This window comes from Chlamydotis macqueenii, chromosome 10 (assembly GCF_036417535.1).
Source record: "Chlamydotis macqueenii isolate bChlMac1 chromosome 10, bChlMac1.mat, whole genome shotgun sequence".
In the NCBI taxonomy this organism is placed as follows: Eukaryota; Metazoa; Chordata; class Aves; order Otidiformes; family Otididae; genus Chlamydotis; species Chlamydotis macqueenii.
The window spans coordinates 23148141-23174917 of record NC_141565.1 but is presented as its reverse complement, the minus strand read 5'-3'; the positions used below and the strand labels follow the sequence as shown (position 1 = coordinate 23174917).

The 26777-nt window shown below is 44.5% G+C and overlaps 1 long non-coding RNA gene across 2 annotated transcripts in view; it reads left to right on the top strand.

The window, feature by feature from the left end:
• LOC147599579 (uncharacterized) overlaps positions 1 to 26548 on the top strand; it is a 54036-nt gene extending 27488 nt beyond the window's left edge. For both annotated transcript variants that reach the window (XR_015259611.1, XR_015259612.1), the window contains exons 3-4: positions 14105 to 14221; positions 26015 to 26548. This is a non-coding gene — a long non-coding RNA (uncharacterized LOC147599579). The remainder of the gene's footprint in view (positions 1 to 14104; positions 14222 to 26014) is intronic.
• The last annotated feature ends 229 nt before the right edge of the window (positions 26549 to 26777 follow it).

Here is a 26777-nt window from a genome sequence, read left to right as displayed (position 1 = left end):
CTCTCTTCCAGTTTTATCCTATGAGTGATGGTAGTAGTAGTAGTGAAGTAATATAGCAAGAGAAGTAACTTCTTAACGGAAGCTGTAAGTTGGCCTTTATATATCAAAGTCTTACTCTTCTAATACTTGTATACTCACACAATGAAATAAGAAATGGTGGAACTATACACTACCCACTTACATTGTGTGGCTCGCATTTTCAGCAGGGCTTAATCCAATATTTTTTTTTGCTTGGGTGTCTCATTATAGCTTCTGGTTCTGACCTGAAATAAACCATATGCACTAGTATTAGGAATTAGAAGCCTTAAAAAAATCTCTTGGACCTGCTACTCATTTGAGCCACAAAAAGGGAGCTGCCAAGTTGCTCTCATAAATATCAAAAAGTTCAATCTGGTATGGAAATAAGAGCCAGAGTGATTAAGGATTTATTTGCAAAGCAAGGATTACAAACTTGTTTGTATTCTCACACCTGCTCTCCACTTCAGCAGTACAATAAAGCAAGGCGTATCTAATGCACCTTTCCCCTAATTGGATAAGGCACTCAAGGGACTATGATCACTGCGGCTTTTAAGATCACACTACCATTTGCCCAATTATACCTAATGACTACACATTGTTCCTGCAAAATGCATCTTTATTCCTTGGTAGGTTCCATTTCCTTTCAGCCTTTTATCTATTGATCAGCACTACCTAATGTAGAACAAAGTACTTTGTTGGCAAGTCGTGTTTATGAGACTAGAAAAATCTTGTATGTCATCTTCTCAACGTCTGACCAAGTCGGTGAGAGGAAAAGCTTGTTGTATGGAGCATGACAAATTTTAGCTATCTTTGTAAAACAAAGCAGTAATCAGAATGTCTATATGATTTGGGCTATACAGATAATTCATGTTCCGTTTTTCTTTGTGTACTTGCTGCTTTCATTTCATAAACCATCTTCAACTATGTGAAGAAAGTGCCTGCACTATGTAGCACTTAGAGTAAATGACAGTTTTAATCTTGGTCTCCAAGTAGGTATATATTCACTTCAGTACAGAAAATGAGATGTTTGCTGAGCAAAGCTGCAGCATCATGAAGCTTGAGGCATATTTACTTCAGTGGTTTTTTTGTGAGGGTGGAAGGGCTTGAAGAAAGCTGGTGAAGTGATGTATTCCTAAACAAAAGATTTTTGTGTCTATCTTCTCTGAGCACTCATGACTACAAGTACAGGCTGATGAGTAAGGGCAGGGCTGGATTCTAATTGCTGTCACAAATTGTCTCCCTAGTTATTTTTACTACTTGTAACTTGCAACAGAAGAAATACTTTTTTACAAATGCAGAACCATTTTATAATTTCATAGTTGTCATGCTAGCTCATTATCATCATTCAGCACTTTCTAGTGGAGTTAACCTCAACCTACTGCTCTGGTCTCCAGACTGTTGCCTAAAGGAAAAAAAATGCATCCTTGCCCTTTCCAAAAGTAATTCTGATTTTTGCCCAACCCTAACTGTGATGTAGTTCCATTGCCAGGGGAGTAGTTTCAGTATTGGCGAAAACACTACTTCTGTTTTCAGTAGTTCTGCCCAGAGCCTGCTATGGAATATGAGCATTCCCGTATCCCCCACGTGTTGCCGCTCCTGTCGCTTTTCCCAGCTTTCCCCGTGGGGCAGCTAAAGCAGGTTCTGTTGACTTGAGTGATTTTATTAGATCTCTTCTTCAATGAGAAGACTGAACAACACATCCAGCCAGTAGGTCTTACAGTCAGATGAAATATTTCTCAGAGTCTGTACAGGTATAATTGAGATCAGTATCTGGCCTCATGTGATTTACTGCTGCTCAGAATGAGCTCTGGTAGGAACTGTTTTTGGAGGAGTGAGTAGCAGTTCTGACTCTTCCCTGCATGTGTTGATGCCCAGCTACTTCACCTCAAGCAGCCCAGCGCACATACCACTTGACCAAGCTTTCAGCGTAGTCTGCAGTGTAGGCTGGTGTGTGCAAATGTCTCACAAGCCTTGCTCAAGATCCTGTAGGAGCTCACTGGCAGAGTGGATTAATGTCAAACAGCAATCCCCTCAGTCAAAATGCCTCTTTGCTACTTATATACTGAGCTGATAGAAAGAAATCATTAAATTGAAGAAGAGTTATTTTATTTAATAGCACTTCATCTCCCCCAGCAGAAAGAGAAATTATAGATTTTACTGCTGCTTTTGTCTTGTATCTGTGTTTGCATTTTCTCATTTCTTATTACATACATGAATCTAGAACAAAAGGCCTGATGAACCTCAATTTCTGAGGATGTCGTATTAAATAGGTAATAGTACACTACTCAAATTAGTCTTCAAAATTTGTAGCCTCGTCATTATTGCTGTCCTTCCTTCCAGCATTTCTCCTGAAGTGCTCCCTCTACAGTGGGATCCTTCTTGTAAGAACATTCATTTTTATTCTCACAAAGGTTGTTACCAGTAAATGGAGCTAAGGGAGTGTACATGGGCTTTGTACTTCCCTTGTGAAGCCTGAAAGCACCGAGTCTCTGAGAAACGCAGCTATGTACACGGTACTCACCTGCCTGAATCCATTTTGTCTCCTCCACAGACTTCATTTTCTGCATGCATCCTCAGAAGGATCGCAGAACTGGCAAGTTTTACTTACACTGAAAAATGGAAACGTGTTTTTTCTCTTCGAGTGTATGAGAACTGGGAGTTCAGCACTCATTGTCACCAAGAGAGAAACTCATTATGCCACCAAATCATTCCTCCCAAGCTGTCTGTCTGAGTATTGATCCCTTGTTCCAGAGTAAGTAAACCCTGTGTTTGATCATCATTATTCTGGGACATCTCACTCCAGTGACTGGATCAATAATGTCTTTCATGGCCTCCTGCTGCGTGTTCCTGTCATGCCTTGGCACCTCTGCATCACCTGCTGTTCATCAGGAGCCCAATGAAATAATTTGCCGTTATGGTGAGAATGCTGTCAGCCACTTCACACTCATTTAGGTCTCGGCCAGGACACGACATGAAGCCTTGGATGTACAGCATTTGTAATGAATGTCAGTATTAACTTCACACTGCCCCACACATTGAGGCTGGAAGGTTTCCCCTTGATGTCACGTTAAGTCAGGCATAATGCCTATAGGATGCTTGTCATGAATCTGCCTTTGAGCAGAAACAGGGACAAATATCCCCGTTCCCCTGTTCATCCAGAGGTTCAGTGTAAACCTGGCAGGAAGCAGTGAGGCCAGGGCCTCGCTGAGGCGTGGAGAACCAGAAGGTGAGTGGCAACAAGGGCAGCAGTGCCTATTAGTGCGCTCAGGACCCTAACAAAACCTTTCAGTTATATTCAAAGCAATCAGTTTTACAGCCTGTTCTGCTGAATTTCCTTCATCTTTTCCACCACTGTTGCTACAGGATATGTTTTGCAGAAGAGCTTTGGCCTTCTGTGTTCCCAGCTGCACAGAGATAATGGAAGAATCTGCATGCCCAGCCTTGTGGTGTGCCACGGAGCGTCACACTTCCCTCTACTAATGTTCTTGGTGTCCTTCCTGCTTCAGCTCTTTCTGTCCTCTGAGAACAGCCCTGAATCCAAATCTGAGAGCAGACCCTGATGCAAATCCAAGAGTCCCTCTGCCACCAGCTAGTCTCCCAAGTCTCCCTCCGTTCTCCTGATCTTCCAGGTCTAGTACGAGGCTAACCCAGCAGCGTGGCCCAGGGCTGCTATATCTCAGTTTTGTCCCATTTACTTCTTACTCTTCTTTCTTATAGCTATTATTCCTGCTTTTTTCTCATCTTTTCTTTGATTATTGGCCTGAGTCTAATGTCTTCCCTCTCTGTAAGTTAAAATCTGTCTTTGATTAGTTGTGATTAATGTTTTTTCTCTTGAGTGTCAGGGCCCTGCAGGCTCTAACAGGCCTTAACAGCCCTGAACAGCCTGACCTGGGCCCTCCACCGAACCCCTCTGCCTATGGGGACGGGGGCTTCGTTTAGGCAGGCCTGGTGTACTGGCTTTCAGTTCAGTTACCCCTGTGTTCAGTTAGCCATAGACCTCCTTGATCTAGACCCTGACCTGACTGGCTTCTCAGCCTGCCGAGTTGCGCGACCCTTCCTGGCAATCACGGGACCTGGCCTTGACTTGCGGATAGACTTCCTCATCTCTACAAATTTGTCTGGTGATCTGGACTCCTGGTAGGACCTGGTGACAATCTCTGGGCCTCTCCTCACCTTGCTGAGGTACTGTGGCTTGGGTCCTGGCCTTTGGAGGCCTCTGCCCTACCAGCTGTGTTACTGTGCTTGGCTCCTGGCTCTCCATCCTTTAGCCCTTGCTGCTCCCTGACAGTGACTTAGTAAAGCTTTTACTCCTTTTACCCTTTTCCTGCCTTCTCCTATGACAAAACAGGAGCAACCTGATCCAGTTGGAGATGTCCCTGCTCCTTGCAGCGGGGTTGGACTAGATGGCCTTTAAAGGTCCCTTCCAACCCTAATTGTTTCGTGATTCCATGATTCCATGATTCCATAAAACATGCTGCTTAGGGATGGGAAGAGATCTGAGCAGTGAGACAATTTTACAGCTGCAGTTGCAAAACAGAGTGGTGCTCTGTCACTAACCTACCCAGAGAGTTAGATGTGCTAATCTGAAGTTATTTCTGAATATTTCTGATAGACGAGGCCAGTTGCATGTTTGTTATGCACAAACCTTGGTAATTCAAAAATTGTCAAACAAAGGATGTGGGTTTTCTTTGGGGCTTCTTAGGTTTCTTGGGGATGAGGTTTCTTTTTATTTTTATACTGCTTTGGTGATACAAATTTCTTCTCTTGTTTAGATGTGGTTATAGAGAAACCAACTGTATTTGCTATAAATTTCTGTTAGATCTAGTATAACTATATCCCCGTAAAAGTTTATATTAGATAACTGCTGATGCCTCCCACCAGCTTCAATGTTTTTAGCACACTTGCACACCTGGAGACTAAGAAAAATTTGAATCTGCCCTAGAAGTGTAAACACGTAAGTCTGTAATGGCAGGGCAGAAAAAAGCTTTATAGAAAATATTATAAATAAAATTTAAAAATGCATCCTGCCCCATACTCTTTTAGTCATCATCGCTTGAAAGAAAAGCTACATCCTTAGATCATAGCTTGGAGCCTGAAAGAAATAGGCAAAATACAATTTTGTGCTGATGGAAAGATATCTGGTAGAAACCTGATCTGCCAGCACTTTCTCTGGTCATATGTGAGCGCCAATGAGGACGAAGCCTGCATCCTGGATTTTTTGTCTGCATTAGTTTAATGCATGCATATGGGATTTCTGGTCTCATTTAAAAAAGAGGCCCTGCAGTTTTTTGGTGTCCATCCCTTCCACCTCATGATCTCAGACACAACTATACCTAGCTGCTTCTGTAATTCTTTGGGGAGGAGTAGAGTTTAACATCAGAGAATGGAAATACCAGTGACAGTCTGCTAAGGAAATGTACAGCACAGTGACCCATTCAACTTACACCCAAACAGCTGTTGTTCTAAATATATTCCCCCTGCATACGTACGTGTTCTCATAGCATTCATTAGCTTTCTTATTAATATAGGCTGGACTGTGGCAGACAATGTATGGGAGAGAAGATGGGAAAGAAAATGGGCTGGAGGTTCTGGTTTTCCCAGATAAGCCCTATTGCCTTATCTTAACTCAGATAAGGCAACAGGCAAGACATTACTACATTTGAACGTAGAGCTGAGGTTTATTACAGTTCAAGGCAGTTTGAAAGAAGCAGTTTGGTTTGCACTTAATTTTATCCAGTAAGTATTTTTTATGACTAGTATTCCTTCATGTGGTAGGACAGAATTCTAGTTACGAGATGCTTATGTCCTGTTTTGTGCTTTGCTCTATTACATGGACAATTTTAATTATGTTTCCTTACATCTGTTTCATAGTTGCACTACAAATCTACAGTAAGACACTCTTTTTATAAATTCAACCATAGAATATAAAGTCAAATGGGATTCTTGTGATCCCCTTTTCTTACTTTCTTCTTCGTCTTTGATTCAGGTTCTGTAAATGTTGTAACAATGCCATGCCCATTACAAGCTGATGGTTCTTGCATCTAACATGTAATGCAGGGTGTACCTGATCATTTTGCCACTGTAATAATGATATCACAGCTTAGAGAGCTGTTAAGACTCATGATTTTCCCTGCCTATATGATCTGGGTAGATATCAATTAAAACCACATCCCAGTCACCCAGATAGGCTAGTTTCTTGCTGTTACATTTCCAATTACTGTGTTCATCTTCCAGTTTTCTTCCTATGCCCAAAAGGATTATCTTGGTCTAAGCAGAAGATGGACTGAGATTCAAAGAGGAAGCACCAAATAATGTACCCTTTCTAATTTGCATAATGCAAATACTTGAAAAGTAGGGGAAATTAGCAGGGGGTTTACTGGAGAAGTGCAAGATAATGTTAGACTGCAAACGGTGACAAGGAACAATGACTTACAGAGGCTGCAAGTAAGACTTGATAAGAAAGGATTACTTGGGTAGTTAAAAGCAACTTAATTACCTATTTTTTAAAATGTTATGCCTCCTAGAGTTTCAGGCAGCCTCTTAATGTTTTGACTGCATGGATGGGTTACTTAGATCCCATATTTTTAGAACAGAAAAACCTACTCATAACAGTAAAGTTATGTGACTTGATTTCCCACTTCATGAAACTTGTGCTTTTTATGAGTCACGTGTAAGCAATTCAGAGGCTGCAGCTCATCTGCGATTGGCAAATAATGAACAAAACATGCAAGGATGTCGCTGCTTTGCATTAGGGGCATTGAGCATGAGCTCAATGATGCAAGGTTTTAAAATCAGGCCATACACACCAGCAAAGCCTGAAGACGAGGGGAGCTGGTGTAATGTAACTGTTCTTATCAACCTGTTTGTGTTGATTTGTATGGATAATTTTCATTGAATGCTTTCTGTTTAGATTTGATCTTGTTGAGCCCCCTTCAGTTGATATGGCATAAGGTGTGGTGAGCTACACTGGTCATGGGGGAAAGTGGTTGTGGGCGGGCAAGTGAGTTACCAAGAGAGGCTAAGGTATGTGCTATGCTGGCTGTTCAGTGAGTACATGCTTTTTTTGTAGTTTGTTGCTCTCCCACTGAGAGACCCATTACCTGTATGTGCTGCAGGGCAAATAAACCCTCACAGGCTTCTAGCACGGAGTGCTTGACCCTGCAAGTTCAGTGCCTGACTCGTTTCGCAGTCCTTTACAGAACACAGCTGCACTGGCCCCATAAGGTCTGCTCTTCCTTCCAATTATGTAGACTTCGCAGTTGAATTTGATTTGGCTTGACTAGGCTTGCACCCAAGTACTGAAGGGGAACTGGAGTCCGATGCAGTGTCTACATGCCAGACGTGTGCAGCTCTGCTTGTGCAGGGTGTGAAGAAAGCTCACCTCTGCCTGGCCTTGTGGCACAGGCAGAAACCTCTGGAGCTCTAGCAGTATACCTTATTTTATTTAGATTTATGGCAACATTTAAAATAAATTTAAACAAAACTACAAAAAGTTCTCTTAGCTCTATTACAAACGAGTAGTCTTCCTACACTAGTAAAGTACTTCTAATTAACACAGAGTAAAAATTTTAAGGTATACTTAAAAAAATAGCAAGTGGATTTGTATTATATGACTTACCTGCGAGTCAAGAATTGAGCTTGACCCAACATATTGTTCCCATCCTCTGTTCTTATGATGTTATTTTACTGCAGGCTTAATTCCACACTGGTTAATGAATCGGAGTATGTCAAAGGTAATTTTAGGTTAATGCACTGGGATTGAACTATATAATGTCGCATAGCCTTTGTGTAGCAGTCTGAATAGGAGCCTGTTAAGTCCTCTAAAACTTGGTGCATCCCTAGAGGCTGTAAACTGAGCAAGGTTGAAAATGGGGTGGACAGCTTTTAAAAAGAGATTCTGAGCACTTCTTCAGTTAGCCTAGAAGTGGAACTGTCACAGCCCCTTTTTATGCTGTTGGAACAACCACTGGTGTTTCTCTAAAGCCTTTGTATGAGGATCTTGTCTTCTACAAAAGCAAATTGTTATTGCTACTTGGAAACAGAAAATTAATAGCAAGGTACCATAGCCTCATTCCTATCTGTAGAATGCAATTCTGGATTAAAATATCTCAAATTCAGATATTTCCATCCAGATCTGAAATCTATAACCTGAATTCATCACAAAGTGCAGCATCAGTTGCTCATCTCAGACCATTTTCAGTTCACTGACACTCTACACTTCAGGGCATGCGGTGTGCATAATGCTGTCCTCAAGCCCGTCTCAGTCCCTTGTTCTCTCTCATACACACAGTTAAAATGCAAGACAGAAAAGAAAAGCAGAAAACAAGGACTTCTTGCATTCTTGCATTTCTTTTTTTTTTTTCCCCAGCCTGATTTGTGCTTCTAGGCAGATTGTGAATATTCAGCTCACACAGTACAGCCAAAGCAGACCCCACACCCAGCAGTCTCTTGAAAATGAAGAGAATACGCTCTTAACAAAGTCTGTACTTCACAGTCTGTTCCCTGAACCAGCTCATGTCGCCTGAATAACTCAAAGGCCTGGAGTTTCCACATTTCACCTGTATCCCAGTGGTAGCTGCATTTTAGTGGATAAAAAGTTCTTAGGTATTTCAGCTGAAGTTTGCAAAGAACTTTGTGGGGAAAAAAATATGCAGAAATGTATTTGTGAATTAATAATAGTCAGGTTTGTTTATTAATTTCTAACTGACTTGACTCTCTCCATGTTTTCTGAGTCCATCTTAGCACTACGTTGGTTTGAATAAGACCCCGTTTTTACTCACCCGCCCTTGTTTGTGTCCGTAATTCAGTGTTACAAGCTTAGCTCCTTATACAGCCTTGACGAGAAGATGAAATGTGAGGCAGCAGAAGCATTTAAGACAGCTGCAAACAGGCTATGTGGTCCCAGACAAGGATGAACACAATCACTCTGAATGATACAGTGCTGTACAAGAGTTCAGACTAATGAGTTGTGTGGTAGCATTTGATTAATTGTCACTGCATCAGAGGACCAGTACGAACTCTAGGGACAGAAGGATTAACAGTGCCTACCCGCTCCTTTTCTTTACAGAGGGACACCACTTGATTAACCAGTCTGAGCCAGATGCTGTGATTTATTCCACGTGAAGATCTGACCCACGTGGAACCTGTAACCTCAGCTAAGATACAGTTGTGTTGTGTGCCACCCCCACAGTGAGTGACCTGCTCTCAAAGGTTTCATTAGTCCACCACCTCCTCAGTTTGGGCATTCTTCCCATTTAATACAACAGAAAGACTAAACCATTTGTCTCTTGATTTTCAGACATGAATTCAACACAATGAAGTTTGAGATAAAAATGCAAAATTAAGGAAAAGCGCAGTAGCAGTGTGAAATAAAAATGGTGGAAATGTCCAGAATGGCTATAAATCAGTTAATAGCTCGGTTTCTTACAGGAAATAATACTTGCATCCACTTCAAGTTCAGGGTACAGGTCTGTAGTAAGCAATAAAGGACCAATATGAAATTCTAGCCCAGACACTAGATAGGAAACATAAGTTTCAGCCCTAATTCGAGTGGGCACTCTTCCTGGAAGTGGTCAGTATGTGCACTTCTGGTCTGACTCTCTTGTGTGTGTGTTTTCATAATACCCATTCTGCGCAGGAATGGTGTATTTCTGCTGCGGATTAGTCATGCCAGAAAGAGCTATGGGGCTTGCCTGTCTGTTTCCAGAGGTCTGTTGTGTACACATAATCCTGGGCAGCTATATCCCAACCTTTTCATTCTTCTTTGTTCTTCAAAGAAATAAAATTGGCTTTTGTCCACAGTCAAAAGAATGGTTCTGTGTTGCCCAGCTGAAGGATGGAAGCTCTAAGCTCTCAGGAAAACCAAAGAGGGATCACGTGACACGAGAGTGCTGTGAATTGTCTGTGTGCTGGTGTTGTTCTTGACGATCTTGAGGGGCACAGGTGAAACAGTGAAGTGTACCCCCTGGAAGTGACCTGTCCCGAACTGGCAGTGATGGATGTCTCACGTTTGGTCAAGGGTGGCTTTGGATTCTGAGCGGCCTTAGCTGCTGTACTTGACCCGTGCGGAACAGCCCGAGGGCGTCCTCCCGGCGCCGGCGCGCTGCTGCCCCCTGCCGGCGCCGCCCGGCCCGCGCCCGCCGGTGCCGCGGGAGGCGCGCGGGAGACCGAGCCGCGCTGAGAGGGCGGCGCGGGCAGGCTCGCCGTGCTCAGCCGGGGCCCGCGCCGCGTCTGCCGGTGAGCCGGCACAACGGACGACAGCGATCGCCTCTGTGCGCAGGCCGCGCGGTACGCAGCGCACACCGCTGTACATCTGCGCTCCCGGTTTGATTCCTCGCCGGCCCCAGGCTGAGGTAGTGGGGTGCACGTCTGCTGGCTGCGCAGACCTTACCCGCTCGTTGTGAACGTGAATGGCAGGGTCTGAAATACCAAGGAGGCCCTCAGGTTTGTTATGTATTTCAGGAGCACACATAGCAGCTGTGCTGCCTGGACAGCAGCGGTGTGCACGTCAGGCCAGCATCACAGCCCCGGTGTGTTGCTGTGAGCTCGGCTTCCTCGTGTCTCACGACACCCACGGCCCGTACACTCGCAGGCGACGCCTCGGCAGCCCCGGTCCCGTGGGCTCCTCAGCCGGCGGCTGCTGCCTGCTGGTACCTGTGGCCCAGGCTGCCGGCTCCCGCAGGGCGAATCCCCCGGCCTGGGGCCGGAGGGCAGGCGGAGCTGCTGGGCCGCAGGGCCCAGCGAGGCAGTGGGGAGCAGTGCCCCACGCCGCCCCGGCCAGCCCTCGCCCCGTGCCCCCCGCGCCCCGCGTGTGCAGGGCAGCTGCGGGAGGGAGGAGCCAGTGGGGTCCCGTGCGCGGCACCCCGGCACGGCCCGGGGCCTGGAGCAACGCTGGGCTGGGCGTGAGACGGGGACCCTTTGTCAGCCCAGTTGCAGTGAGAAGACAGGAGCAGGAGGTGGCACTGCTGGGTAAAAAAAAAAGTAGATTTCACACGGTCGGTTTGTTATGCTCACCCTCTTGTAGCAGCTGCGCCTCACCGAGGGGAAAAAAATACCCAGGGTTTCATTCTGGGTCTCTAAAGGGCGCTGGGAATCAACGGCAATCCGTTCACGAAATAAGGAAATGTGCAGGCACATGCAGCAAGGCATAGTTGAGGCCAGCTGTGAGGCCCACACACGTTCCCTGCTGGGAGCTGTGATCTGAGCATTTTGCTGGGCTGGGCCCCGGTCCTCTGAGCCTCAAACTCCCCTAGATCTGGAAATCTGGGAAATGCTCTCCCTCTACCTTGGCAGGTGTAATACAATTCAATTAACAGTGGATGCATCGGCATGGCAAGTGCTATATCATTCTAAGTATTCTACACTGATTTTGTAGAGTTTGGACTTGACTGCATGAAAGGCCTTTGAAAAATGAGGTCGTCCTGAAACAGTGAGGAATGTGTGAGATATACTGCAGTGTTGTAGGCAGAAACAGGGCTAGTCAGCAAGGTGCCAGGTGCCCAGGGAGGCAAACAGAAAGTTTGCAGATAACACAAAACTGTGAGGAACGGCTGATATGCCAGAGGGTGCTGCCATTGAGAGAGACTGCAACAGGCTGGAAAAATGGGCTGAGAAGAACTTAATGACGTTCAAAGTCCTGCCCCTGAGGAGGAACAAACCCAGGCACCAGTGTATGCTGGGAGCCACCCAGTTGGGAAGCAGCTTGGCAGAAACAGGCCTGGGGGTCCTGGTGCACACCAAGTTGAACACAGGCCAGCAACATCCCCTTGCCGCAATGGTGCCTACTGGTATCCTGGGTTGCATTAGGCAAAGCGTTGCCAGCAGGTTGAGGGAAGGGATCCTTCCCCTCTACTCAGCACTGGTGAGGCCACAGCTGGAGCGCTGTGTCCAGTGCTGGGCTCCCCAGTACAAGAGAGACATGGACATACTGGAAAGAGCCCAACAAAGGGCCATGAAGATGGTGAAGGGACTGGAGCACCTCTCCTGTGAGGAAAGGCTGAGAGAGCTGGGTCTGTTCAGCCTGGAGAAGGGAAGGCTCAGGGGGGATCTCACCAACGTATATAAATACCAAAAGGGAGGGTACAAAGAAGATGGAGCCAGGCTCTTCTCAGTGGTGCCCGGTGACAGGACCAGCGGCAACGGGCACACACCGAAACACAAGAGGTTCCCTCAAACATCAGGAAACACTTTTTCACTGTGAGGGTGACTGAGCACTGGCACAGGTCGCCCACAGAAGTTGTGGAGTCTCCATCCTTGGAGATATTCAAAAGTCACCTGGACACGATCCTGGGCAACTGGCTCTAGATGGCCCTGCCTGAGCAGGGGGCTTGCACCAGCTGACCTCCAGAGGCCCCTTCCAACCTCAACCAGCCTGTGATCTTGTGAAACACACCTTTTACAATTTTAGGTACAGAAAGGGTCTCACACTGCCAAGTGCTGAGCCCTTTTTGCTTCAATAATAAATGCTAAAACTCAGCACCTAGCAGACCTAAAAAACCAGGATGTTCATTCAGACTACAAATGCGTTTTCCCTGTTCAACTGAGAGTCTTGGCTGTTGCCAGTGTGTGCTATGCACATTCTGGCCTGGGTCAGGCTCTGAGTGGGAGGGGGAATGCCCTTCCACGAAAGCTGCTGTGGTGTTGATTCCTAAGCCGAGCACTGAAGGGCTGAAGAACCCTGGCAAGGTACCGAAATGACAAGGAGCTGAGGGAGTTCAGGACAACCTGGATCAGGCTCTCAGTAGCAGAAAGTCACTTGGCAGTGTCCTTGCCTTTGCTACTGTGAAATGCTTAAAGAAATGTAAACAGTTTACAAAGCCAGAAAACAATGTCTCATTTGTAAGCCAAAGTGAATAATGAAAGGAGAGTCTGTCCCAGAGATATGGCATTTGGTCTTCTCTGGCAAATGCCATAGAACATCATCAGTTTGGAATTAGCACATTTCCTTCCTGGTTCCCTGCTACGGACTTGGACAGGATGCCAGGGAAGGGGGAATGGTGGGAGTAGCACAGGAGCTGTTGTGCTCGTGAAATAGAGATTGGGAACTAGACCCAAGCACTGAAAATAAAAAGGGAGACAAATTTTAGGCCCTAACAAAATCTCCTGTTTTATCTTTCATCCTGAAAGTGCCTTTCCAAATTCCACACCCAATGGTCACAGCTTCTTGAGCTCTTTCTTTTTGTCTCTGTCTTATCTTGGCCGGGCACTGATTTGCCTGTTTCTAGTTGACCTGCCATCTAATCAGTGTTGCGTGTAATTTCCTCCCACAATCTTACCTCCTTCTTCCAGGAGGTAAGACACAAGATATTGTAGCCAACATCCTCCTGTGAAAAAAAAATGATGTAGATGCAGAGTAGCTTGCTTTTTTTTTGCTGTATACATTGAACAGAGCCTTTCACACACAGAGAATCACACCCAAGCTATTTAACCAGAGTCCTGCAGGAACCACTCCAGGTTGTTCAGAAGCACAGCTCTCGGGGCTGAAGCAGCAGTCAGAGAAAGGGCTCATGGTATTCTGTAAAACAGCATGAGGCACGACGAGTTTTAGCCTAGCAGCTCCAGCCTAACTTCTGACCTTGCAGCAATGCCATCATTTCATTAACGTGTAGAAGTGGCAGGTAAGATCTTTGTTTAATGGGCTTAGTGTGAACTAATGTACCAGCCCTGTCTCAGTTTGAGGCAGATCAACCTGAATTGGAAAATGTGGTGCTGGCAAATTTGGATCTATCAGACTTGTTACATTGCACTGTGCTGAAAATGATGGCAATGCAGCTTCTGTAATATTTGCACATCAGCTGTCCTTGCCATGTGGGTAGGCATGGCAATAAAGAGTGGAGGTGGCTGCAGGACAGACGATGGTCACCTGTGTACATTGTTCATGGCCTCAGTCATTAGCTGAGAAAGTCCTGTTACATTTAGCAGCTTCCACACTGTGTGCAGAGATTTTTAGTGGATACTAAGGGAAAAAGTACAGCACAAACATAAATTCCACTCAGTTGCATTTTTTCAAACTGAATAGAGCAGATAGCAGCTAAGCTGGGGATTCCTGGTTGGGCAGGCTCCTTTATCTTTTGCTGTGTGCTTGCAGGTACAAGGAATTCACCAAGGAGAAGTCTGGGAAGACAGACCTGCCAGGGTGCCAGCATTGCCTCCCTAACATGCCAGTCTGCATACCTGCCATTGCTCCAGAAGACTGAAAAACAAGGTGATGAGTCTTTAAACCAGACAAAGATTAACAGGAAAAACCACTCTTGCCCTTTCCTACTTAGTGCTGGAAGCTCGGAGCAGTTTTTCTCTCAGTGCTACCAGCAGAGCTTTCATCCTGAAAACGAAGTCAGGAAGAGATATGGTCCAACCTCGTAGACTCCCATTGATCTTTTGGTACCAGGAATGTTATATAGGGAAAAGATTCCCTGAAAGTATGCAAGAGCAATACATTTCCTCCGTGTTTCGGAGGCCAGGGAACGTTACTCATTTTCATTGCTTTTTATGACTGAGTATTATAACGTCTGACCCTTCAGAGCATCCCTTCCTTGTTATTAGCCCAATGCCTGGGCTTTTCTCACCTGTTTCCAAGAGAAACAATGCTACCTGCATACTCCAGAGCAGGTAGCATACTCCATTACCTCGTACCAAATGTATTTTGCTGTTCTCCTTCCTTCCCCAACCCTTGAAATGTGCCAACCCTGTTACACACTGCCTGAGCTCTGCATGTGGGAAAGTGGTTTGGGACGTTTGTAGGCCGTCTTTGCCTTGTGAGATGGTCACTCACGTATTTCCAGTCCTTGGGTGTCCATATCTATGGAAGTCTTCCCTTTGCTTTCCTTAGATACTGAATCTGGAGATGGCCCCAGACAGGGCCTCTGGCGGCAACAAAAGGACTTCTAAAAATTGATTAATAGAGCCTTGAGATTTTGCCATTCCATTATCAGAATTTAGTAATACTGGTGCTTTCATTTGCAATAGCTACAATGTTTGCTTGATGAGCATCACAAACAGAGAGTGGATCTGTATTTTTAATCATTTATATTAGTGATTTTACTTTCAATATAGGAACTTTAATGTAAGTCCTGATTGCTCACAGGAGGCAGAGCACATTGAAAATCACAGTGCAGTACTTTTCATCACATTGTTACATCACATTGTTACATTACATCATCTAGAGAATAAGGTGAGCCATTCTGCAAACTGTTTGTGAAGCTACTGGCCTGACAAAGTCAAGCACCACTTCACCAGCATTAAGAAAAGAGTGTAAGCATGCACATATTAAAAGAAAGATTCCTTTCTCTCATCCCCTCCCTCATTCCTTCTGATCTGGAAGGGAATGTGGTAATGCAGAAATGAACTGTCCTCCTTCTTCTATGGGGCCAAGAGTGAGTTGAGCCTCATAGTCCATTGGTTTATTTTTGTAATTCTATTGAAGCCAGCAAAACACATCAGCAGAGAAGTAGCCCAGTAACTCATTGCTTTGTCAACATCCTCTAATGGAAAGGACACAGAATAACTTTCTTGAAAAGTTCCACAAGTTTTCTTGAGTACTTAGCTGGTTGTTTGCTATCCTGCCTGCTTCTTTAGTGAATGGCAAGTGGATGACACTTTGCACATCCATGAGCCACAGGCATCAGTGTTTGTGAAAAGCTCAAATTTTCCTTCAGCTCAACATCACATGCTTTAATACAACCTCTCCATCTACAGAGGGTGTTGATCATATTTATCTAGCTCTAGAGCAACAATATGAGGCTGACTTGCTTGGAAATGCCGCATGGAAAAGGCTACATTTTTTATTATTATTTGCATTAATTACTTTTCTTTTATTAATTTCCTCAGCTGGATTGGAGCATTTACAGGAGACAGAGCACTTTGCAAATGAAAGTACATTGGTTTTAATCATATTATTGCATTATGTCATTATCTAGAGAGTAAAGTGCACCCTTCAAGCTATAACAAGCTGTAACTTCATTGAAGGCTCCCTAGGATTTCTGGACCACAAGAGCAAAGCTGCAGCAATTTAGTCACAGGAGCCAGAAAATCAAATTACAACCCCTTTAATACCCAACTGGGGACACGCTATTGCTCTGGTATACCCCAGGTAGGATTAAGTGTTTCTGATATGCTGAAACTGGATGGACTGTACCTTTTAAGGACATCTCAAGCCATAGTAACCATTCAGAGCCGCCCTTGGCATCACCGTCGTTTCCTGCTCCTTTGACATAGAGGTCAGAGCCAAGGATCTGTTTGGAAATGAAAGGTGTATTTTTGCCTGCTCGTTGGGGGGCTGTGCTCTATTTTGTGAGCCATGAGGAACAAAAGCGAAGAAGTACCTAGAGAAAATATTTCCTGCAACTGCAGGTAGCTGACTTCAAGACCTATGGAAGCAAGCCACTTGCTGTCAGAGTTTATGGGAAGTCTGTTTGCTTACAACACAGTGAAAGAATCTCATGGCTCTACAATGAACGCTTCACATTTCACAGCACTCCTTTTTGATTTCTTGCTGGTGTCTTATCTGGGCACATTTCACTCTCACTATGGTCTGTGGATGACTTGTGTGCACTAATGGGTGTGGGATCCAATGGAAACTCAGCTGGAAACACAGAAATGTTACGATACCTGGAGCTTGGTCTGAACTCATTGCTGAAACATAAGGAGCTGGCTCACTGGTACAGTAATATGGCATGGCTCTGTCCGCACATTGGCATTAGAATAATTTCTGGTCTGGGCTTTTATAAGTTCTTCAAACATGTACCTGGGACTAAGTGAACCCCAGATGAGGAACCACTATAGGAGAATTTCAAGGCAAAGCACTATTACCACTCTTGGACTTCTGGGATTTAGCCTGAAAGGATTCCCATTGAAGCACTTTACTTCCTGCTGATTCTTGGCCCTAAATTCATTCTAGCCTTTTGTGATTTGGAAGTTTTAATAAAAAATGACTCTATTGTGTTGGCACTGGAGGGAAGGGGGGGCCAAGAAAGCTGGTTAATATTCAAGGATCACCTCCTCCAAGCTCAAGAGTGTTCCATCCCAATGAATACGAAGTCAAGCAAAAATGCCGAGGCCTGTGTGAATGAACAAAGAGCTCCTAGCCAGACTCAAATACAAAAAGAAAGCAAACAGAGAGGTTGGAAGCAAGGACAGCTAACCTGGGAGGAATACAGAAGCATTGTCTGAGCATCCAGGGATTAAGTTAGGAAAGCTAATTCACAAAAGGAATTTAATCTGGTCAGGGATGTCAAAGACAGCAAGAAGAGCTTCTGTAAGTACAAAGGAGACAAAAAGAAGACTAGGGAAAATGTGAGCTTGGTGCTCAATGAGACAGGGGTCCTGGTTACACAGGACCTGGGAAAGGGTTAAGTACTCAATGCCTAATTGCCTGGGCCTTTACTAGCAAGACTGATGTTCAGGAATCCCAGGTCCCAGAGACCAAGGGAGAAAGCTAGAGCAAGGAAAATGCTCCCTTGGTGGGAGAGGATCAGATCAGGGAATACTTGAGCAAATCGGACTGTAAGTCCATGGGCCCTGATGGGGTGTACCCAGGAGTGCTGTGGGAGCTGGCAAATGTCATTGCAAGACCACTCTTGATAATCTTTGATCGATCATGGTGACTGAGAGTAGTGCCTGAAGGCTGGAGGAAAGCAGATGTCACTCCTGTCTTCAAGAAGGGCAAGGAGGAGGGCCCAGGCAATTACAGGCTGGTCAGCCTCACCTCAGCCCCTGGCAATGTGATGGAGCAGCTAGTCCTGGAAACCATTTTCAGGCACAATAAGAAACAAGAAAATCCTCAGGAGTAGTCAGCATGGCTTTATCAAAGGGAAGTCATGCTTGACCACGTTGATAAACTTGTATGATGAAATGACTGGCCTGGATATTGTCTACGTGGACTTCTGTAAGGCCTTTGACACTGTGTCCCGTAAGATCCTCATAGACACGCTGTAGATGTATGGGCTGGGTAAGCAGTCATGATGTGCATTGAAAACTGACTGAACGCCAGGCCTGGAGGGTGGTGATCAGCATCACAAAGTGTAGTTGGAGGCCGGTAACTAGCAGTGAACCCTAGGGGTGAATACTGGGCCCAGTCCCATGTAACACCTGCATTAATGATCTGGATGATCTCCGTCCTTGGAGATATTCAAAAGTCACTTGGACACGATCCTGGGCAAATGGCTCTTGGTGGCCCTGCCTGAGCAGGGGGCTTGCACCAGCTGACCTCCAGAGGCCCCTTCCAACCTCAACCAGCCTGTGATTTTGTGTTACTAAGGAAATGTCTTTAATTCCAGGCACTGGCTTTTGAGAGAAACAAGCTTTACATTTTACCCTCTTAAATTGCATCCAGTGGTGATTGTTTTATTAGGGCACTTTCTGTTTTAGCTTCCACCTGTTATGTCACAGCTCACAAGACTTTCCCTCGGTTGCAAAGCAGCATGATTTCACTGGGCTTTTGATTAACAGATGCCTTGCAGGCTTTTTTTAATGACACTAACTGGGACTTTGTTTCTCATACGGGTATCACACATCTCGTAGACGTTAGCCATTGCTAACCACAAGAGGGGAAATAGGATATGAGTCTTTTAAACTAATATTTTCTGGTAGAGGTACCCCTTTGATCTTTAATTACTTTACTACACATACAGAACATTTTTAAGAAGTCTAATTAATTTTTTATTCCTTCAGCTTCTTCAAATTTCTGTAACCCTTTCTAAGTGAGCGGTCTGAGTGTTGCAGTTTCTGTCTCAGCAAAACTACTAGCCAATATGGAAAGAATCCCCAGATTTCTCATGCAGAGAGTGAGCCAGGCAAAATCAGTCATAACAACCACCTCCTCTGCATCAGCCCAGTACATAACAGAGCAAGCAGGATACAGAACATTTTCTGGGAGGTCCTAGAATTTTGTGAAGCAAATTCTTAGTTACATCTATCAGTGGACAGTTTTCCATCTCTCTCAAGTTACTTCTGTTCAAGTAATGAGGGAAGGGCTCTACTGATACCTGTAAAATGCTTTGGCTTCGTGCTTTGCCAGTGTAAGTGTCTCCAGAAGCTGCAAAGGCAAGGTAAACTGAAGGCTTCAGCAGGGTTTGGCTGGTGAAGGTGAATACTGAAGGGAGTCTGCAGAAAGATGCAGCACTCATTTCATCCTGTCTCCTGGGAGACATGCTCATCTCTTGCCCAGCCTCATTTTTTGTTCTCTCCAAGGGAGGGTCTTCCCATTAGCCAGTCTTTGCTTCCAAAATCCAGCCTCTGCCTTGGTAATTTACAGGTAATAAATCTAAGAAGTAATGAAGAAGCCATAATTATGCACCATAGGGTTTGTGTATAGCACACGCTAGCAGGATTTATGAGACAGAGTGCTTGCAGACCTTAAATGTTATGTAAGTCCCACTGAATTCAAGGGAGATACCTTTTTTGGCTCTCCTCTCTGCAGTGCCTTCTACACTTGCAAAGCCACATGGAAATCAGGCTTCATTTACAGCATTTGCAGCATGCTCTGCAATCTCTGGAGCATGAAAAACAAGATGCTGCCCAGCTCTGCTCCATTCTTTCCTGCGGGATTTTCCGCTTCATTGACAGGAAGTTTCAAAGCAAGGAGTGTTTCTTCTGCTCTGTGCCTTTTCCCCACATGGAGCGTTGCAGCAGTATCACTACTGTGCCTGTTCTCAGCACAGGCCCTCCATGGGAGGGCAAGGCAAGTAGAGCTTCAGTGGACCTCTGTGAAGGAAAATGTGTCCCACACAACATATTAACTGGCCCGAACCCAGGGACAGTTCCCAGTGTCACCTCACTAATGCCGTCAGTTCCCCAGCAGCACAGCCTGCTGCATGGCGGGGGACGCATGGTGTCACATGCTGGAGCACGAGCTCTCCCCGAACTCCTCGCAGATAAATAAGCTGTCTCTAATTATTTTTCCTCGTTGGTCACAATTTTGTTACATTGGCACACAAATTTGGTGTTTCTGACACTGTTACATAGGTAATTTTGGCCTGATAAGCTAAAATAGTTACCTAGATGAAGGTGGCCATGCATCCCATCTTCCCTCTGACCCTATGGTGCATGCTGGTTATATTTAATTTGCATTATATGCTTTTTGGAAAGAATTATCTTACTTCAGCCCTGATACCCCTACCTACAACTAATTAAACACAGCCTGCATAGCAGAGCAATGACATAACCCAGTTAGTGCACAGTTTTTGTTGCACCTCTGGTTACCATCAGAGGGCTTAGCTAGCTTTTTTTTCAGTGGACACTCTTGCTCACAATAGCATTGAGAAGTCATCACTCATAAACTGATTGGCATTATGATTTGGTCCTGCAGTTTCAAAGCGATGTAGTAGAATCATAGAATCATAGAATAGTTAGAGTTGGAAGGGACCTTCAACGGTCATCTAGCCCAACCCCCCTGCAAGAAGCAGGGACATCCCTGACTAGATCAGGTTGCTCAGAGCCTCATCCAGCCTGGCCTTGAACGATTCCAGGGATGGGGCATCCACCACCTCTCTGGGCAACCTGTTCCAGTGCTCTACAACTCTCATTGTAAAAAATTTTTTTTTAATATCTAATCTAAATTTACCTCCTTCTAATTTAAACCCATTACCCCTTGTTCTATCACAACAGGCCCTACTGAACAGTAGGGTAGTTTTGTAGGTAGTAGTTTTGGTTACTTAACCCATGGTGCTGTAACAAGCCTTTGCGTTAGAAAATTCTGTAAACCAAGTTCCTAAAGGCTCTTTCATATTACAAACCCCAAAATAGAGCCATCTTGAATCCCTAATAGCATCTGAAATTATAAGCCACAAAGAATCCAGATAAGCCCATGGACTAACAGGATCCTTGTTGCGGTGTGGCTGACATTGCATCCTTGAAAGCAAACAAAACTTCCTTCCTGGAAACTTGAGTTGCATGGGTATGAGTAAGAGGTATAAATACTAGCTGCAAAATTCAGTTGAAATCAGTTTGAATGCAGTTTGCCCCTAGCATTTGGTATCTGCCATGTTAAACAAGTTCACTCTGTGGGTTTGAAGTCCACATCTGACTTAGAGTCCTAACTTCCCGGTGGTCTTTCCTAGGAATCAGTACTGCCCTAACCACTGATCTGAGATGACTCGGCCTCTATCTGAATTGGTATTTGGTCTTGCTGTGCCACAGCTTCCAGCAAAATAGTCTCGGAGAACTTCATCTCCTGTATTATCCAGTCTTTCCAGATGTACCTGATGAACAGGCGTCATTTTGCCATGAAAGCACTGACATCACATGTATATTTGTGAACTCTTAGTGAACTCCTGACCCCTGTCCTGCTTTCTACACTTCCAAGTTGATGGCCTGTTTTCAGTTAAGCCCTGCAGGCTAACTCTTTTTTTCCTCGTCCCCTTTTTCTTAATGGTGAGCTTTGCAGCTCAGCACTTTTTAGTCCTGCCGTGATAGCAAAGGCAATGGCTTTGCTGCTGACGTTTTTGTCAGAGCATGACAATGAAGGTCAGAAGAGATGCCAAAGCAGCTGCCATTGTATTTGCAAGCAAGGCTCAGTGTTCTCCTTTATTTCTTATTTTCCAAGAACACATATAGTTTCTTCCTGCTCTTGGGCAACTGCTGGTGTGGCTAGAATTTGTCAAGAGAGCAATACCTTATTTAACCCGAACAGCTTTAAAATTATTCTCCTGTCTTTCAGTATGCCTTACCTCATTGTATATTTAAAATGTGCATGCTTAATTTTGTGCTTGCGTACACAAGTTACTTGGATTATTCTTTATGTATGCAATATTATGCATAAAACTACATTCACTGCATGCATAAAAGAGATTTGTGCCCATGTAACTGTACATACCCATCACCATATGAGCCCCTGGAGCACAGACACTGGTCTGTGATTGCTCACCTATCTTAATAGCAGAAAAGAAAAATGTAAAGATTGCTGAATCCAGGAGGCAAAGTTCAATTGAAATAATAGCAGATAAGTCAGAGAAAAAAAAAACATACTTGCCAATTTTCAGGGCCTCTTTCTTACCTGTAAGTAACAGAGACTTTGGTTTTCTTTGTCATGTGAAAGACAGGAATTCAAGTCATAAATGCTTCCTCCTGCCATCTGGACAAGGCACCGACTCTGCCTTGACCCACAGGGAAGTGTCAGATGCTCAGTCATCCAGCATCGATTTTCCTAGACACCTCCAGTCTGAGTACCACTGCTCTCCTTTCTCAGCCTAGCAAATCTGACAAGACCACAGCTCAGAGTAGTCTGGCTGAAAAAGAGAAGCTGCTGAAGTCATTAGAAGGTCATTTATTTTCTGAAGGTACCTACCTATGTCTTAATTTTTTTCCAGTGTTTTTCAGAGGCAGCTACCAAACAGGGGAATACGGGAGAAAAGAGGGAAAAGAGGGAGAAAGAGGAACTCAGATATTGTGGTGTCAATCAGCCAAGTAAAAATTTTGGGATGATTGCACTCCTTACTACAACAGAGTAGTAGTGGTAGAGAAGAGTAGTGGGTGGTCAAAAGCTGTGGGAAGAAACCTCATAGCCCAGCCCCATCTGTCATCATATCATTGCAGTTTTTCTCCCAGGACTTTTATCATCCTCCAGCTGATAGTGCACCTTTTTCTTCAGGCTCTCCTTGGAGAGCCTTAACCAAGAGAGCAGCCTAGACTTACAGTCTGTATCCTTTAGCATCTCTTTCCATTTGCAACCTCCGGCACTGTTCAGATCTTACAGTTTTGGCCAAGGCTTGTGTTTATTTTTTTTTTTATTTTTGGCAGGGCCCTTCTCTTCACCTAAGTGGAAGCCACCCAAGTGGCTGTGATGCTATTTCAGTGTGTGATTGGAATTGCATGCTTTAGTGTATAAATGAGCTAGATGAGGAAGAAAATATGTACTGGAAGATTTCTTCTGCAGCACTATCATATGGTAGGCATACGAAATGAGAATGTGACAGAAAGCAGATCTTCCAGAGCTTTAGATCTTAGCCCATAAGGATGGCAAAGTGCTCATGCTTCAATAGGGGCTTACAGCAAATTCTGTGTTTCAAGAATCAAATTTCATTGAACCATAGAATGGTTTGGGTTGGAACAGACCCTTAAAGATCATCTAAGACCAACCACCCTGCCCTAGGCAGGGACACCTTTCACTAGATCAGGTTGCTCAAAGCCCCATCCAGCCTGACCTTGAAAACTTCCAGTTATGAGGCATCCACAAGTTCTCTGGGAAATCTGTTCCAGTGTCTCACCACCCCTATTATAAGAAATTTCTTTTACCCTTACTAGGAAAAAAAAGATTTTTCCCCACGCAAAATTTTCTGTTAGTCTTCTCTGTGTGAGCAGGGCAGCCCTTCAGTGGACTGATTAAAGCACATGAGCTTTTGCACTGTGTAGCACCCAAGGAAGTAGTGTGGCTAACGTTTACGTGTAGTCCTGCTGACCAGTGACTACAGAAACTGTGTAGGAAGAGAAGCTCTGGCGCCTGGCTCATGAGCACACGCTGCCAGAAGGAAGATGCTGGCAGCTGGGTGCACTCACACAAGGCTTAGGCAGCTGAAGGGCAGCTGTCTTACAACTCCTGTCAACCACGGAGCAGGCGACATCAGGATCTTCTCTGGGCCCTGGTCCAACTTGTCTGTGAGCCACTTGAGGCTGCAAGGACAGATGGTAGCAGACTAAATGGGATATACTCTCCTGAGCTCACACATATTGCAGAAGATGTGATCTAAGCTTTGAGATGCTGGAGTCAGTCACTCTACAAATCTAGGAGTTAAACAACCTGAAGACTTCCTTGTCTAACACTGAAGCCAGAAGATTCGCTGCAAGTGGAGGCCAGACAGGCCCACATTCAGCCAATGTTGAACTGCTTGGCATCCAAATCCTGTTAAAGTAACCCCTTACAAAACACTGGAAATTGTTTGTGACCCATTTAAAAAATCCTTTTTTCTCTTCTCTTTGCCCAGTATCATTCCGAACCCTGTTCCCAGGCATCTGTCAGTACACGTCAAAGTAATAATTCCCTCATTGCAAATGAACTATATCACATGGATATTTGGAGACATCTGTAATGTAGCCATGTCTTCTGACACTATCAAGAGGGAATGAAATTGCCATGTGAATGTAAAGGGAATCAGGAGGATGGCAGTCACAAAACAAACTCATAGTTGTTACTATAAGGCCTCCCTGAGAGCTCATGAGCATCAGCGTGAGAGCTCATGCTGAATTAAAAGTTACAGTTTTTTCCAGGTCAGATCAGCAAAGATTTTTCACCATTCTAACCAGAAGTGCCCTCCAGAGCTCGTGTTTCTCTCTGTAGCAAACTCCCAGGGCAGCTCATGTCCTTTATTCACCATTCCTGGCAGTTTAGCTGATGCCTGCTGGTGCTTCTGAAATGGTATCCCAGCAGTCCGGCAGGGTTAGTTTCTATAGTGACTGGAGATTAAAGAACTAAGCTTTAATCTGAATGTAATTTATCAGTCCATTACATTCAATTCACCTGGTTATTTCACGTCCGTCTTCTACTCAGTTTCTTCCCAGCAACTGCCTATTGAAAGAGCAAAAATTATACAAGGACTGGACCAAATTAAAAAAAAAAACAAACGACAAACGTCTGGAAGCACAGTGGTTCATATCTGCAAGGCTAGGGACTCTCCTCTTACTGAAGGGCCTGGCTAACAAACCAAGGCTGGCATCATAAGAACTGACCAGGGCAAGGTAAGTAATGCTTTGAGGAAGGCATAGAAAGGTAAATCTAATCAGTCCACAAGCTACTTTTTTTTCCCTGCAGGAATTAAAATCCATTAATAGAAGCACAAAGAGACCCTCCTCAGTTTCAGCTCTATGCAAGCTATTTGCTCTGGTGTTTCAGCCCAGCTTTCATCCTCCTATACTCTATTTGGAGCCACCGTCTCACAGGACTTTCCTGTGCGAATGAGCACTAAGAGCTGTGCTGAATGCCACCAGCTCAGAAAAATAACTGCTGTGCTTATTTTGCATTCACTTTGCACTGGCACAAGCCGCTCTGTTGGACAGAGACCAGTGAGGCCCAAAATGTTTTCTCCTGTGTGAGAAGAGAACTGATTTCAAGTTGGCACTTTGATCACCTGAAACTCTAGAGCTCTTTTCCAGAGATAGCTCAGATAAGTGTCCAGACCAGAAGTCTCTGTAGTGAGTGTTGGCTCCTGTCCATAGCTACATGTAGGTCTACAGATCTGGATTGTGCATGCACAAAAACATTGTGCTGTCCGGCTTTCAAAGATACTGAGCTCCTTTGGCTTCAGTTGTTCTGAAAAAAACAGATGCTACTACAAAGCTATGATAGAAAAATCATTCCCTGACTATCGATTTGTGGATTTGCTATGTTCCCCTCTTTGAATTAGTGAATTCATTTGAAAATGAATGACACAGTACAAGATCAAATGTGTAGAAATATATTGCAGAAAGTCCTATTACAAAGTATATAAAGAAGGAATGTAATTAATAAGCCAAAGCATCAACACCCAGTACCTGCAGAGAGGGGTAACTGTACTCTAGTTACTTCCTTGGCTACCTGGTTCATCACCTCTGTGTGTTGTCTAAAACCACAGATTTCCTGTGAACTTTTGAATCTGATATTCTTAATTATGTTGTAGTTACTAGACTTAGGTGTTTAAAGCCAAATTTAAAAATTTAATGTCAACTGGAGATCTAACACAAACAAATTTTTACTTACTTGGATATTTGTTATTAATAAATAAGAAAAAATGAATTAATAAAAAATGCCACTACGTATGCTGTTTGTTTACATCGTATACGCTCTGAAGTTAGCCAGCGGAATTCAGCCAGTCAGGTTCACCTCATGCTTTTGGTCAGTCTCACCTTCTGCTCTCAGGGGCTGACACAAGATCCCAGCACTTGGTTATTCAGCTTTGCAAAGGAGGAGAGGTGAAAAATGGTTTAAAGAGAAATTGTAAAAGATCTCTTACTAGGTTTGCTAAATTGTTTTTTAGGAGATAGGGGAATGAACAAAGGTCCCGACAGCTTTAAATAAACTGCCCTTGTTTCCTAGATCCTGCAAAATCATGCAACGCCCAGCCAGACCTTAGATGACCAATTGTTTATGAAAAAGCGTAAGGCTTTTTTAACTACTGAAGCATCAGAGAAGGAAGGCGGTAAGGAGGGAGAGGCACTTCTTAGATGATACATCGCTCGAGCTCTGACCGTGTCAGTGGCGCATATTCGTTTTAGTAGGCAAAGATTCACCATCCCCTACTTCCTGCCTTTTGGTTTTCTTGGCATGTCTGGATGCATGTCCTCTCTGCACACGCTGTGACTGTAACTTCAAGTGGCAGTGCTTGAATTCCGCATACAGCTCTTGCCTTTCCTGTACGCCCCAATGTGTCATAGCTAGGCTCTGCTCTAGCTTCAGGACACGCTGGAGTGTGACCTGGGGGAGGGATGGGAGGAGAAAAGATAGCTGGGGGTGGTGAGGAAGGGATTTGGGTGGGAAAGATACTGGCTGGTAGTCATTAATTCTTGAACTTCATGTGAAAAAATGTAAGAAGTAATGAGCACTGGTTTGAAATAAAAGTCAAGTTGTATAAATTCCAACTTTTTTGTGGCTAAATACATTAATTGCATCAGACAAATACAGATCAAGGCAATTTTTTCATCAAATCAGCTACCAGAAAGGGTGCAGCCTTCTAAAAATACACAAGAACAGTCACCCTAGATAACATGGCTGTTCAGCTGAAGAGAGATGGTCAGGTCACCTGAAGCAGTGCCTTTGAGGTCCCGGTCTTTGGTGTCTCCTCAGAGCACTTCATCTGACT